At 30.7% G+C, this 15120-nt stretch overlaps 1 protein-coding gene across 1 annotated transcript in view; it reads left to right on the top strand.

The window, feature by feature from the left end:
• RapGAP1 (Rap GTPase activating protein 1) overlaps window positions 1–15120 on the top strand; it is a 275947-nt gene that overhangs the window by 147476 nt on the left and 113351 nt on the right. The window lies entirely within an intron of this gene.

Below are 15120 nucleotides of genomic sequence, written 5' to 3'. Positions count from 1 at the left end.
ATTCTAATAACAACCTGGATTTACCTTCTAAAAAAATAAAGTAATAAAAAAAAATTTCAAAGTAAAAAAAACTGTCATTCAAAGAAAATTTATAGTATACGAACTATTTATAGTATGTTTTATAAAAAGTTATAATGTGGTCATTTCGCACTGAAACCTTTAAAAATTTTAAAATATGCTGTTATGAAATTATTCAAGTATGAAAATATTTTAGAACAATTGGTATTAACTTAAAAGATTTAAAAATCTAAAGTAAGCAGAATCAAATTTATGTCCTATTTTGAATTTATTATATCAAGAATGTATGTTATGAAACTGCTTAGAGTTTATTTGAATAAGTTTTTATTCAAAAATACTTTAGGGCTAATAGCAATCAATAACTCAATTTGATCACATAATCTAAAAAAGGAAAAATATTTAAAAAATAGCTATTAATGTTGACTTTTAGATACAAAGAATTATCTTCTTATGAAACAACACTAATTAATCATCCAGATCTTGATAAATTAAGATATACATATTGAGATATGAACTTTTTTTTTAAATATGCACATTGTTTGAGTGCCAATTTTTTGTACTTCATATTTGAATCATGTTACTATAACGTACCTATTTAATTCATTTTGAATTTTAAGTTGATTGACGTGTTCATATTTACTCACGCAAATTTAGGTTATCTTTAGTGTTGGATCTCGGTCTGAAAATCCTAGATCGGACTGAGACATTTATGATTTCTATTTGACCGGACTAATTCAATCCTTTAAAGATGTTTGATCTAAACTACTCTCATTTAAAATTTGATCTACACGGATTCTATAGATGAATTATTGATGACGTCATTGTGTTTCAAAACTGTCAACATCCACCCACAATAACGTCATATTAAGTTAAATGTTTTTCATAAATCATATTTGTACAACTCATCAATCAGATTAGGGGATGAAAATTGTTCCGTAGATTGAGCCTGAAAAAATCGGTCTACCATTTTAAAACAATTAAAGTTCCAACTAATTTGCCCCACTATCAATAATAACAGTCTTAGACCGATCTATGATTTTCAGACCAAGGCCCCAGCACACAACAACATATATTTATATACTCTTTTTGTATGATAGTATCCCATGTATGCACTCACGCAACCTTTGGTTCTTCGAACGTTAATAAATGTACATATACACACTCATATCCAAATCAATGGTTATGTATTTAAATATTCCAATTATAGCATTGCAATAAATAATCAAATGTATAGGATTTCAATGTCATGGGTAATAATTATGATTATAATCGTTGCTGGGTGATTATCAACATATGACAACATAATTGTCGATAAATTATTACACGGATCAATGAATCAAAACTGTACTTTCCTCTTATATTGAACATATTATTATTGTTAGGGGTACTATGTATTAGTAATTGCATTCTGAATTCTACAATGGACTTGTATGATTGTAGTTACAAATATCCTAATTAAACACTTCAATAAATCCTGAAAAAGTATCTAATATCATCCCTTCCGGTTATGGAGTAGAGAAGGAATCCATTAAAAGATGGTCTTCCGTATTGTTAAGGCCTTATCACTACCCGGGAAATTGTCCTTCAATAAGATGCAGGGCAAATATTTTTATTTTATATGCATTTCAAGAAGAAACAATATATTTAAAATTATACTTCTGTGAAAGGTTCAAAATTAATTCGTGCTTAATTCAGGACAACCATTGTTTTAATTTTAAAATGATATCTCAGATGGAAAATAATAAGTACTATAAAATTAAAGTATTTAAGTTCATATTTTAGGAAGAAAACTATATTTCAAGTAATCTTAAAAATGTCTGCAACGATTCGTTTAATGATATATCATATATTTTATAAACATATTTTGGTCAATTATATGCTTAATATTCAAATTTCTTGGATAAGTTGAGATACAGCATAAAGTTTATTATAGTAAAAAGTCTTCATTTAGTTTATAAAACTAAATGTGGCTCCGATACGGACCCTTTAAAATAAATAAAATCTATCAATTTCAAATTCTTTAATTATGACAATGAAGTTTTGTTGATATTTTAAGTACAATTTGCAGTGCCTTCAAAGGACTGATCATACTAATTTTTTTTATAGAAATGAACAATAATTATTCTCCAAAGGATACAAAAAATGTAATCTTGACTCCTCAATTATGAAATAAATAATTTCGAGTTTGCTTTAGTGTTGATGAGCCACATGTGTAGTTGTGCTACGTACAAAATTTGTAATATGAAAATCATTGATTTTTACTTAGAGAGGGGGGAGGGAAGGAGAATGACAATGCATGATTCAAGTATTACAGCAACATAAAAACAGCATTGCTTATTTACAAGTCGAAGGTAATTATTTAATTAGTTACATCGTTAATTTAAATCATATACATAAATGTAAGCTATACATTTGTATATATAATATAAGAAAAAACTACGTCATTGAAATATCCTTCCGGTCTCAGACTTGATTATTGTTGTGTGCTATTATTCCTTGTTTATATGTTTATTTTTCAACAAGTTTCGTGTTTAGTCATACACATACGGACACAAAGGTCCACCACATCAGAAAGGCTATTTCTCTTCATTCTTTTTTGTTAGGTACTACAAAGTGACCACACCCTTACTTTGGATTATTTGCTATTATTCACGTCATAAATTCAATTTAATAATCGTATAATGATGGGAGAGCATCTTTTGTTGCTGTTTTTTTATAGCCATAATATGTAAAGGACAGTTTATGGCCCTTTTATTTAATTAATTATTGCAGGGTTAGTCTACAAAAAGTAAAAATGGTTATGTATATAAATAGACTAATTGGCTATAATCAGAGATGGGAAAAAGTACTTATCCTGCATGTTCAAGTAGAGTATCAAGTCTATACTCACAAGTTCAAGTCTTGAATATTTCATTGAGTCAAGTTCAAGTCCTCAGAAAACAAAGGATATTTTAAAGAGTACTTGATATCTAGCGACAAAATAGAAAATCATTCGAATGTTTGATCAAATTGAGTTGCAATTGTTTGAAATATGGACTCGAGTCCAAGTCGAGCCACAAGTCTCAAGTCAAAGTCCCCATCTGTGGCTATGATATATTTTAGCTATAAATGTATATAGTTCAATTTAGTGTTGTGTTAGTCCTTATTTATTCGGGTCAGACCAGACCAGGCTTAGAACCGGTCCCATCAGTATTTAAGACCGGTCCTATAACTGAGAACTGATTTAAAAAAAAAAAAAAACTTGATTGAAATTATCAAAAACCAAACTTTTTAAGTTTTAGGTCTGATATTCAGGGCTAAGCTGGACCGGACCGAGACTGAACGGAACGAACCAGTACCCTATTGTATATAAAGTTGATAATTTAGTTGAGAAAAACGCGTACAAGGAGAAGAGGGGGGAGAAAGACTTATGGTATCATTGTTTAAAATACTGATCTGATTATCAACTGCCTACTTTATTATGATTTTTGAGGGTACAACGAATATATATATTAGCAAAATGTTTAATGAAGATATACTACGTATAATTGACTTAGACGTTTTTTTATCCGTTACAGTAGATTTGAAAATGTCACACTCCATGAAATTGTAATTCATTATGAACCATATTCTCAGAATAATAACTAATGAAACGACAAAGTAAGAGTATTTTCGAAATATCATCCATTTATGTTAAATATACAAAATTAAATACAGAATATTGAAATAATAGATTGATTCAAAAAATATTTTCTTGTTCTGACATGAATTCAGTTCAATATGTCATAACTTTAGGTTGCAAAACACAAGCCAGACGTGGAGTTTGATCAAAAAGAGCATGAACTTTTTTTCCTAATATGGAAGTTGCTATATACAATTGTGCACAGGATTGATATCGATGAGATCTAAATAATAAAGTAAATATCAAAATCATAAAATTGGACAATAAATTTACTAATATAAAAATGCTAGAATTAAATCCATCCTAAAGATTTAGTACAAAAAATAATTATGTAGTAATGTCCGGCGATATAACTCTTTATTAAGGGCATCAAAAAGGATCCCTCCCCCCCGTTATTTATGCTTGTATAATAGTATACTATTATCATGAAGGATATACACAATTGCTAATTATAATGCTACACCCAATGCAACTACCCCCGTTGCTGTGACCATTTAAGCAGTTGTTTCTGCCTTTTATGAGTTTTCTGAACACCATTTCTTGGGGCTTATCAACCATTGCTAATCCTTAAGTGATAAAAAAGTAATATTTATTGACTATGTTATATTGGAAAACCTAATGATCATACCCAAGTGTTTAAGTGAAGAAACTAATGCCAGAAAAACTAGTTGCGAATCATCCAAAGCTACTACCTCCGTTGTGTTTGCCACTAAATGAGTTGTGTATCATAATTCTTGATAATTTTAGCTAAAATAGAATCATATTTTATGATTAAATTTAAAAAAAAAATGAATATTTACTGTTAGATGGTACAAAATTCAGAATTTCATTTCGTAATTTGGTGTGGATGACTCTAAACATGCCGAAAATTATCTTAACTTCACAATTTACATTGGAGGTATTTCTATAAATGACATCATTACCAACATCCTCCATTAATTTAATAACCGTTCCTCGGGAAGGAAAGAATTTACCCGTGTATTTCTTAATAAATTTTTTGAAAGTAGAATGATTATCAATGGATAAGGTTATATTAGATGCAATAAGCATCTTTGTGAGATGAAAGTTAAAGTCTAACTTGATGTATTCATCGTTAACTTGATTTTATAGATGAATATCCATACTGTTGATATGAGATGAGGATAATGAGTGGCGTGTAATTCGAGACTGGGGACTAAAGGCACATTTATATCGACAAATCCAACAAGTTTCTCATCCCGTAAGTATTTTCCAAATTCCTGGGCCTCCATTTTCAGAAATCCAGACAGAAGGCGACGTTATTTTAGGTATTTTATTCAGTTCTCTATCTACTATCAGCATCTAATATTATATTAATATTGAATAATAAAGGAGGGAATGATAACGTTCTTGATAGAAGAAGATGTATGTTATTTAATCAATGATGCCGTAAGTATTTCTTCCCTTCTCCTCGCACATTTTTGTATTCTTACCAAAATTATCAACCTCATAAATAAGGGTCAACACAACACTAGCACAATGTACAAAAATAATTGTGTCAACAACTGTTGTATACTTTTAAACATAGACGGCACTAAAACCTTACTTGTCTCCTTATAATTTTTAATTTCATATTTTTCAACTTTTTCGTCAAAAAGCAAAAGAAAAATAGTATTCATTTTTTTTTTTAAATATTAAAATAATTTTTATAAAGAATTATACAACAAAAGTGAGGGAAGATGAGTCTAAGAATATTAGCTTTTTAACAATCCTTTAGACATTTGCTTATTGCTGTAGGGAATTTCCCTGTATAAATTTCAAAATAGGCACAAAAATACATATATATATAATTATATACATATAAATTCCGAGGTTTGGTTGTCGATTTTATTTTTTTCTCCCTTGTCAGTGTTCTGAGCGTTGATTGTTTGAATTCGAATTAGTTCATGTTAAGTTGTAATGAAAAATTTTCAAATAACATTATCAAATAATAATTACATATGTAGTTCAGTAGAATTAACAAACTACTACCAATTGATTTTGGACCTTTTTTCTTAATATTTGTGAAGGAAAGGTTGCGAGTTATAATATCGGTAACGAGGTGCGTGATAGCCTTTGTATTGAATTCGGAGACATCTTTAAAAATGAGCGGTCAACTATTTGAGACCAATAATTCCCTACTAAAAAGCATGCAGGCTAACGGTTGTTGTATCCATTCTAACCTTTGAGGAAAAATGATTTCATTTTCTTCTTTTTTGAGCCAAATTTCTCGTAGATGAGATTTGGTTTTATTTAAAAAATAATTTGTTGTTGAAATTATGTAAGTAATTTTTTTTATTATTGCGACAAGGATTTTGCAACTTTTTTTTAGCAAATGTGGGTCATATTCTATGCTATATTTACACATATTCATTATTAAATACTTTTTGCAATGTCATGACTTCTTATTTATAAAAAAAAAAAGAAAAAAGTTAGAAACAATTGTTATTCTCCTGTTTATTTCAACTCCATTTTAAAAGGTAATTCTAATTTACTTATGTATTTTATTTTTCAGCCAAATTGTAACGCACTTTCTAATTTAAAGCAATTTTTGAAGTCATTACAAATGTATTATATGTAATTTAGATACTTTTTAATAAAATTGATTCTCAGAGCATTACGAGTAATTAGTTAATTACCTACCAGTTTTTCTTTGTTCAAATGCTGCAAGCAGTTTGCAAACAAAACACAGTTATTTTTAAAAAAGACAGATTTTGCAATGCACGACTAATAAATCCTGTGGCGTGCAGAGAGCCACATGATCCATATACTGGATGGAAATTTTATAATTATGAAAATTAATATATATTTTATTTTAAAATATGTTTTTACACATATCAACACTTCTTTAAGATGCATAAAGATCCTCCGATCAGATACTCTGTTAAAAATATAATGAATCCATATCATAAATGGGCTAAAAGTCTGAAGCAAAGTGGCGAAATACACTTATTAGCTTGAGTAGATTTCTGTTCATACCAATATCTTCTTCCCCCAGCAATAATACCCTTTTGATGATAATACTCATGGTATCACTAAATCAATTTCTGTCATATTCCATCATGCCGAATTCAACGATTTCTTCCCTCCGCAGAATTTATCTTGTTAATTCGGTTAAAATAGTGTATTAATTAGTGTTGGGGTTCGGTCTGAAAATCCTAGACCGGTTTGAGACCGTTATACTTTTTGTTGGACCGAATTAGATCGGTCCACGGTCTGAACCGAAATATTGGTCCAGATTGGTCTAGGAAAAATTTCTTAAGACCGAACCGAAAAAAAAATTCGGCGCTGGGCCGAGTCTCAACACCAGTATTAATGTTAACTGAATAGTTTGTTATGGAATAATATTCAATGACCTAGTGGACAAAACTACTACAATCACTATTTTGTATTAATATTGACCACGTGGTCTTCGTATTGCCAAATGGCTTATAACATTCTAGGTGAAAAAAGGTGGTAATTTAACATATTTTCTTCATTATCTGAGTCTTCATGAAGGGCTGACATACTTGACAAATAACTTTATTAGAGAGTCACGTTGTAGCTTGGGAAAAAGTATTTTATGTGTAGAGAAGTAAAAACCCACACATTTTTACGCGTGCGAAGATTACAATTGTACAATCTATTTGTAGCCGCTAATTTTCATCATGTAGATTGTATCTCACCCTTAAAAATGCAACCATTTTCACTTTTCCATTAAATCAAATTCAAAGTCAAATTTGTTGTTAATTAAATTGGGCACTATATGTATCATTCACACAACTTCAATCAATTTGTTTGTTTTACAAACGTTGCAATTCAAATTCAGACCTACATACATGTTTTTAATTTAATAGTACAACAAAATACACATTTTTAAATGGCTAATTGTTAACAAATGATAATATTTTTATTTTTTAGGTAAGTGTATTTACATTTGGTTGTGTAGGCTGTACAGATTTGCACTTGCAAAAAACCAGCTCTTTATTTACGAATATATAACGACAAGATGTTCATAAACGCTTAAAAAATTTGTAGAAACATCCAATTAAAATTGCGTTAAAAGGCGGATGAAACAGTTTATGTTTGTATGTTTATGTAGATGTTTGTTGTGTTTGCATAATAAGTCAATGGAATCATATAGGTTATTTTTATGTGACGTCAGCATTCTTGAGGGACAGACAATCAGACTTTATACGAATATGAATCATTCTTTTCATTAAAATAAATGTAAGTAGTGAGTTACTACTGCCGTGCGCCTATTTGGATGTCAAAATGGGGCAAGACAGATAAAAGTACTCCAAACTTTATAGTCTATAAAATAAATACCTTGCTCATGTCTAGCTTTGTTGTTTTATATATCAGACACTATCATTTATTAAAAATATGTTATTACATTGTTATACATTCTTGTTTACATAGTGTAAAGTGCGTTTAAAAGCACTCAGAAAATCGGGTATTTCTCAAAAATTCGAATACCTACAAACTCAACTCATACTTCACTTAAAAAACTTAAATAAATCTTTTAAATAATACATAAAGTGAGATCAGACTGCTGGTTGGTCCTTCAGCAAGTAGTTGATTTCGTATTATTAATTAATTAAAAATTCAATTTGATGCTGTAACTTACTGTTGTATCAGTCCCTATTTATTTGGTTCAATCCAGTCTTGGGACAGGTCCTTAATACCGTCAGTACTAGAACTGATTTTAAAAAAATACCTAGGAGTGACATCATCAATGACTTAATTTAATCATTTTTAAGTCTGATATGCGGGACTTAACTGGACCGGAATGAGCTGGACGGGACTGCAGTCTTCAGTCCTAAATAAGGACTAACACAAAACTACTATGCCCACTTCTGGGATCTGACTTCGATGAAACTAGGACCCAAAAGGGAAATATTCCTAATTCTTTTAAAACGGCGGGGCGTTATTGCACTGTCGGTCTAACCCAGATTTGCGTCTGAGTCTTTCTCCTAACTCCACAAGTTTATCCACCCTGTGCATAAGGGTCTTACCCAAGTCTTCAGCCTTGAAGTGTTCGTTACTTTAGGGCCCTTAGCCAAGAGAGCTGCAAAATGTTCACACTTGATTTCCAATTTTTCTCGTAACATATGTAGCTAAGAAGACAATAAACCCGTAGACAATAAGTTAACTATTTCATTTGCAATAAACATATATTTTTACAAGTATGTATCCAACGTTTATCGTCCCATAATTAAAGGTAAAAATATGGATTTTCAGTACTTATAAATAAAATTCAATTCAAAATAGACTGGGCTAATTTGGCATCAAGTTGGTGCTCTGCCTTATTAATTATTTTTAAAGCCATTTTATAAAGTTTCTTCAATATTTTTTTGAAAATGTGTTAATAAATATAAATTCATTAAAAGAGGACCCAAATATGACGTCACTTCGGTTTATGATGCAATCTATGATGTCAATATAAATGCTCCATAGCAGTAGTTCTTAACGAGACTTGGATCTTTTTCAAACGCAATCTACGTAAAGAACCATAAACTATAAAATAAAGTAACATATTATTTCCGTAAAAACGTCAATTACATCAAAAAAGGCCTTTAAGTTTCTGAGCTCTAATAATTTAATCAGGCAAAAAATATGGGGAAGAGGAATGGTTCTATTAAAAATTAGGTCATGGAGGCAGAGATGCTTTTGCTTGAGCAGTAGCCTGAGAGAAAGATAAATCAGTAGAGCTCTTTTCTATCTTTCCTTTGTTTCAATCTAAATTTTATTTTGAATCTTATTTTTTTTTTTAGAAAATAAAGTGTGGGCCTTTTAAATATGTTGCTAAATTACAGTGAGCATAGAAACCATGCAATGGAGAATTTAAAAAAAAAGAAGAAAAAAATTGTAACTTTGAAATAGTATGTAACTACTGACAAAAATACATATTAATTATAGTGTTCCTGAGACTATATTACGTTAGAATTTTAAAAAAAGGGAGGAATAGTTTATAAAAACATTTACATTTTGCTCTAATCAACATTTTTTTTTTAATTTACACTCACCACAGTTTAGTCAATATTCATATCCCTACAATTAAAATTTGCAAAACGGTGATAATTTATTTTGAATTTTTGAAGAGAGAACAAATAAGTTTAAAGTAATCACTAGTAATTGTTCTAATAAAAGACGGAGAGTAACTATGAGGGTTTCTTGGGCAGTTGGGTAAGCTCTCGTTAGACACAGAGTAGAATGTAGGATCAACATTGTTGTAAATCCTGCATTTATCTTTTCTATATACGGATTGAAATAAGTGTTTGTTTCCTTCATCTTATAACTGATTGCAGCTGATGTAATAAAATGTCATAACTCAAGACAGCTAAGCTACCCTTCTCGAAAACATTCTTTAAATCGTCAGGGTTAATTTCTCCTTTTTTCGCTTCTTTTATTTTTACTTAACGGTGGGTAATATTTTATACAGCACTACCTAAAAAATGTTCACTGAATGAAGGTCAAAAAAGTCCAAAACTTTTACTACTCTACGTATAGGAACTCCATAAATGAATAATTGATAAATAACCGTTTAAAATGAGGTTTTACTCATGACATCCCCTTCATTAATGTATGTATAAATTATCATTATTACTGCTATTAGTAGGTTCCATAGAACCAATGATTGTAAACCGATGTACAAATATATTTTGGCAAGAACGTTGAATATCATTATTTAATTTGAGTGAAATTTGGCTTGGGTCTGTGAAAAAGAAAAAAATACGTTTGTGAAACTTTTATTCTTATATAGATATATGTAATTATTTATTCAGCTTGCTCCAAACCCCAATAATATGTATCTAAAAATAAAAATTTGTTGCGGTATGGGCGAGTAAGTGAAACCCATAGTGTACTACATACTTGCTTCTAGGGATCATATCTATAGGTGTGGATGACTTATAGATTAATATATTTTCCAAGTTCCTTTATTTATTTAATATACATATATACTAGGGTGGTCTGAAAAGTTTCCAACCTCTACCTGAAGATGGCAGCCCTTGTAAAAAAAAAAAAAAAAAAAAAAAGCTAGTCACATCTATCTTTCATCAGTTGACAGTTATTAGCTAAAGTTTCAACCATTTTTGCATAAACAGTTGTTATGCAAAAGTCGTTTGAGTTTGTTAATGTGAGTATTTTTGTGAAAATGGACCAAATTGAGTATCGAGCTGTCATTAAATATTTCTCTTTGAAAGTGTAATCTTGAAATAGATTCAAACAACAGCGGACATATGAAGGCTTATTGTGTTAAAAATTGGCGAGTATTCGGAGTAATTTAGCCCAAAACAAAATGTGTATCGTGAATAATTATTTTGTAGAAAACACCAAGTACTATTTGGACGGGTTACAGAAATGGAAGCATCGCATGGAGAAGGGTATAGAGGTACAAGGAGACTATCTTGAAAAATAAGAATTCAAATTGAGAAAAAATGTGTTGGATCTTTGTTAGGTAGGAAACTTTTCAGATATATTTAAGCGTATATTACTAGATCTAACCCTCCCCGTGGAAAATACCCATAAATATTTTTTTTAGTAGGGGGATGCACAATGAACACCATTTAATTTGCCAATATATATTTACACGTACTATGCATGCAAATGCATTTAAGAAATAAACAGTTAATATCAAATTTTGACAAAAATTGAAAATAATTAACGAAAAATAATCGCGTAAACTCATCAAACGATTTTTTTATGATGTTTCTTTGTTGCTATATTTAAATCTGAACACTTTGAATTTCAAACTTCAACCAGATATACTTTATTGATTAGCAATATAATTTCAACAAAATTCATACTATAAATACTCGTAGATGTATGTCTGAGCTCTCATAATAATTAATGTAGCCTCCCTTTGCAGACAGCGGAGTAAGGTCTGGCACCAGCTGCGGATGTAGTACTCTGTCATGGCGTCCCAATGCTGGCTGCCAGTTGCATTTAGGGCCTTGGTGTTACGATAACGGACGTTGCAGGTCTTCCCCTCGACATACACCCAAAAGGGGGTTGGCATTGGGGCTGTAAGTGTCAAAAAAACAACTCAAAGGACTAATTTAAAAGAGAATTGCAACGGAGGAAGTGGGGTTCTTTCGTTGTTGGTGTCAAAAGTGGCCTCTCCGCCCTCACAAGGATCTATTCACCAACTTTTTTGATAGCTCTCTTGACAATTTGGTGTGAAATTCCGATTTTATCTCTTGGATGGCCCTTATGGACTTGAGGGGATTGGTCTGGGATGCTTTCTGTTGCTCCTCCAGATTTGAATGAATTAAGAATGATTATAAATTGTCAAATTAAAAGCATATCTAAATTTCAAATTGTCATATATTTTAGTTTTAAGGTTATAATTTCATATTGTAATATATAGATCAATAGATTTCTAAATTACTTTCAAGGTTATCCAGATATTTATAATCTATCTAAGATCTTTTGTTAATATAATGAAAACATCAATGACGCTCTGGAGGTTCCTTGGTATTTGGACATAGAAATTGAGGCCCAAATCTTCATGGATAGCTTCCCTGGTCTTCTTGGGGTCAATACTGAGGTCTTTGGCTAGTCTACTAATGTTGGTTGTTAGGTTGGCATCTACCTTGGGCTTTAAGATTCTGATGAAGTCCCCATATCTCTTCTTATGGTAGCATCTCTTCCTGGATACCTCTCGATGTCCAATCCGGTGTTACTAGGATGTTAGATACGGGGGCTATGTTGACATTGACGCTGATAATCTTAGCCATGTCCTTTTGGCTTATATTGGCATCAAGGAGATCGTGTTCCGTTTGGCCTGTAACTCGTTCATTTTTTCTCGTAGTGTGATGGATAATACACGAAATAAAAGCTCTTGAAATGGAGATCAATTTTTACAAAACAAACTGCTTAACCAGATGAGTCGTTTGTGCACAATATTATAAAAAAACTGCTCATCTTTGACTCCCCACTCTTTAGATATAACCAAAAGTCAAACTTTCTAATTGACCATACATACAATGAATGTGGTTCACAAAGGCTTTAAAAATCTTTGTATAATATTTTAACAAATAGCTCCGAGCAATGTCAGGTACTCCCGCTAGTTATATAATAATACTAATTTATTAGTTTTTAAGCTGCAATAATTCAATATATGATTATCTAACCGTGAATATTGGCAGGAAGTGTTAAAATAACCTATGGTTTATTTTGTTTTGTTTTTCACTGTGAAACCATATTGGATAATTCCTGTCACTTTAATTATATACAAATGTACGTACTTAAATAAATAACTACGTACAAATTACCCTCTTTATATTTAGTGCACATAATTACTTAATGACCAGTTTATTGATGATATTAAATATGCTTAAAATCTGATATTAATTGCAGAAAAATAAATATTTCATGACGTGAACACATGTATATCGCAATTACAAGAGTTGAAGGGAAATAAAATTGCCATATATTTTTTACTATTTAACCCGAACCATACTTGCCCAACGAAAACTAAGTCTTATTTCCTTTCTGTCACGGTTTTAACAAATACAAGTCGTGTTCCTGTCTCTGCTCACAAGTTCTTTAATATTTTCATGAAATCCAGTTCATGTAGTCTGAAAATATAATAGACTCTAATGATTACCTTATATTTAGCTTTCGAGTCAAAGTCGAATCGCGAGTCATAGCTTTACACTCAAGTCTCTAGTCCTTGATGTAGGAGTCTCCACACCAAGAAATACATTTATAAGTGAGTGACCCATAGCATAATGGACAACGCGCTCGAAGGAAGTTATTCTCCTGAAAATCAGTGTGCGTGTGATCGAGTCCCATTCACTCCTGTAGAAGGAACTTAAAGGTATTAGTAAATTGAATTAAAGATATCTTATTGGTCAGATGTTTTAATTCCAGTACTCCAATGCTTACAAACATATACATAATTTGTACGAATCTTTCTGACTAATTTAAAGGGGGGGGGCTGTATTTTTTTTCTCAGCTGTCAATTTTTCTACTTATCTGCTGCTAATTAGTGTTCTGAACGTTGATTCGTTGAATTCAAAATAGCTATAGTTAACTTTTGAAACCTTTAATAAGAATGAAAAATAATTCCAAAGTTGGTAATAATAATTGGCCCCTTTTGGGTATGTTTTTTATTTTTTATTTGAGGCTGAAGGTTTGCTAGATAAATCCATCTAGAGCTACGATATATTTGTTACACCCTTTAATTTCATGTCCTTAACAACGTTTGTGCTTCATAGTGTAGTTGAAAAAGTATTGAAATATTGATATCAATTAATATTGTTATTGTGACAATACTTGTTTACTCATGTCAAATTATATTCTCATATATGTTTACGCAATTATATCTCAAATGGTCAAATATGCGAAGCAACCTCGTTTTTTTTTTTCCCGAATACTTGATAACTTTTTGTTATTGGTTCATTTTGCTAACTAAATCATACTTTTGTTTATTGAGTATCATACAGGATGGGCTATGTCAAAGGAACACGAAACTACATTGACATGCATAACCATAAACCCTTCTCCCCTAGACATTCTCCAAAAAAGAAAGAAAGAGAGTGATTTATGGGTCAGATTCATTCATTTTGGGCGGTGGGGAGTTGAACTAAATACATAGATAGAAACCAATTTATAGGGACTTACCTAAGTTCATACATATACAGGTCGGTCAATAACTACATTAAAAATGTGGGTAACAAATAGGTATTGAGGATAGTCATTATATAAAAAAGAAACCTCACTCTTTTAACGCACAAGTATTTTACGAATTTTTAACGAGAAAACAAAAAAAAAAACGTGTATGTAACCTTTTCAAGTCCTTCTTGAATGAAAAAATAATAAAACAGAGATTTCAATATGTCCCACATTGTAACAGTGTTTGATTAACTACTTACTTTATAGGAAATGATATATTAATGACACGGGTAGGTTGGATATAATTAATGAAGAAATGTCAATTTTTAATCAGAGTCCAATCATAAATAGTTTGGCAACTAAAAGTCTAACGAATGACCTTTGCCTATTTCATAAAATAAGATTTGCATTTCAAGATTTATTTGACGGGGTTATTTCATTTTTCTAGTATTAATGTATACTTCAAAAAATATCCTATTTAAAAAAAAACCATGATACCTAGATACAAGGTAAATCAGTAGTATTGTGAAAACGAATCATTTTTTAGAATTCGAGTTTTTTGTAGTAGACAACCTAAATAATATTTATTTCATTTTATAAAGCTGTTTATATTATTATTTAATTGTTGACGAGAAATCATTTAAGTACAAAGTGTAACCATGATTCCATGTGAGGAGTTATAAGTAATAGTTCTTGTTGGACTCAGAGTAGAATTGAGGATCGAAAATGGAGTAATCCCTACATATCTCCTTGCTTGTTATGAAGAGGCACATGCGTTTAGTTCCTCTCTCTTATAGCTGCTTAATGAAACGTTATGACAGCTTAGCTGGTCCAAAACA

Source organism: Lepeophtheirus salmonis, chromosome 4 (assembly GCF_016086655.4).
Source record: "Lepeophtheirus salmonis chromosome 4, UVic_Lsal_1.4, whole genome shotgun sequence".
Lineage (NCBI taxonomy): Eukaryota > Metazoa > Arthropoda > Copepoda > Siphonostomatoida > Caligidae > Lepeophtheirus > Lepeophtheirus salmonis.
Note: the sequence above shows the minus strand (reverse complement) of the source record. Positions and strands in the feature narration are given on the sequence as shown.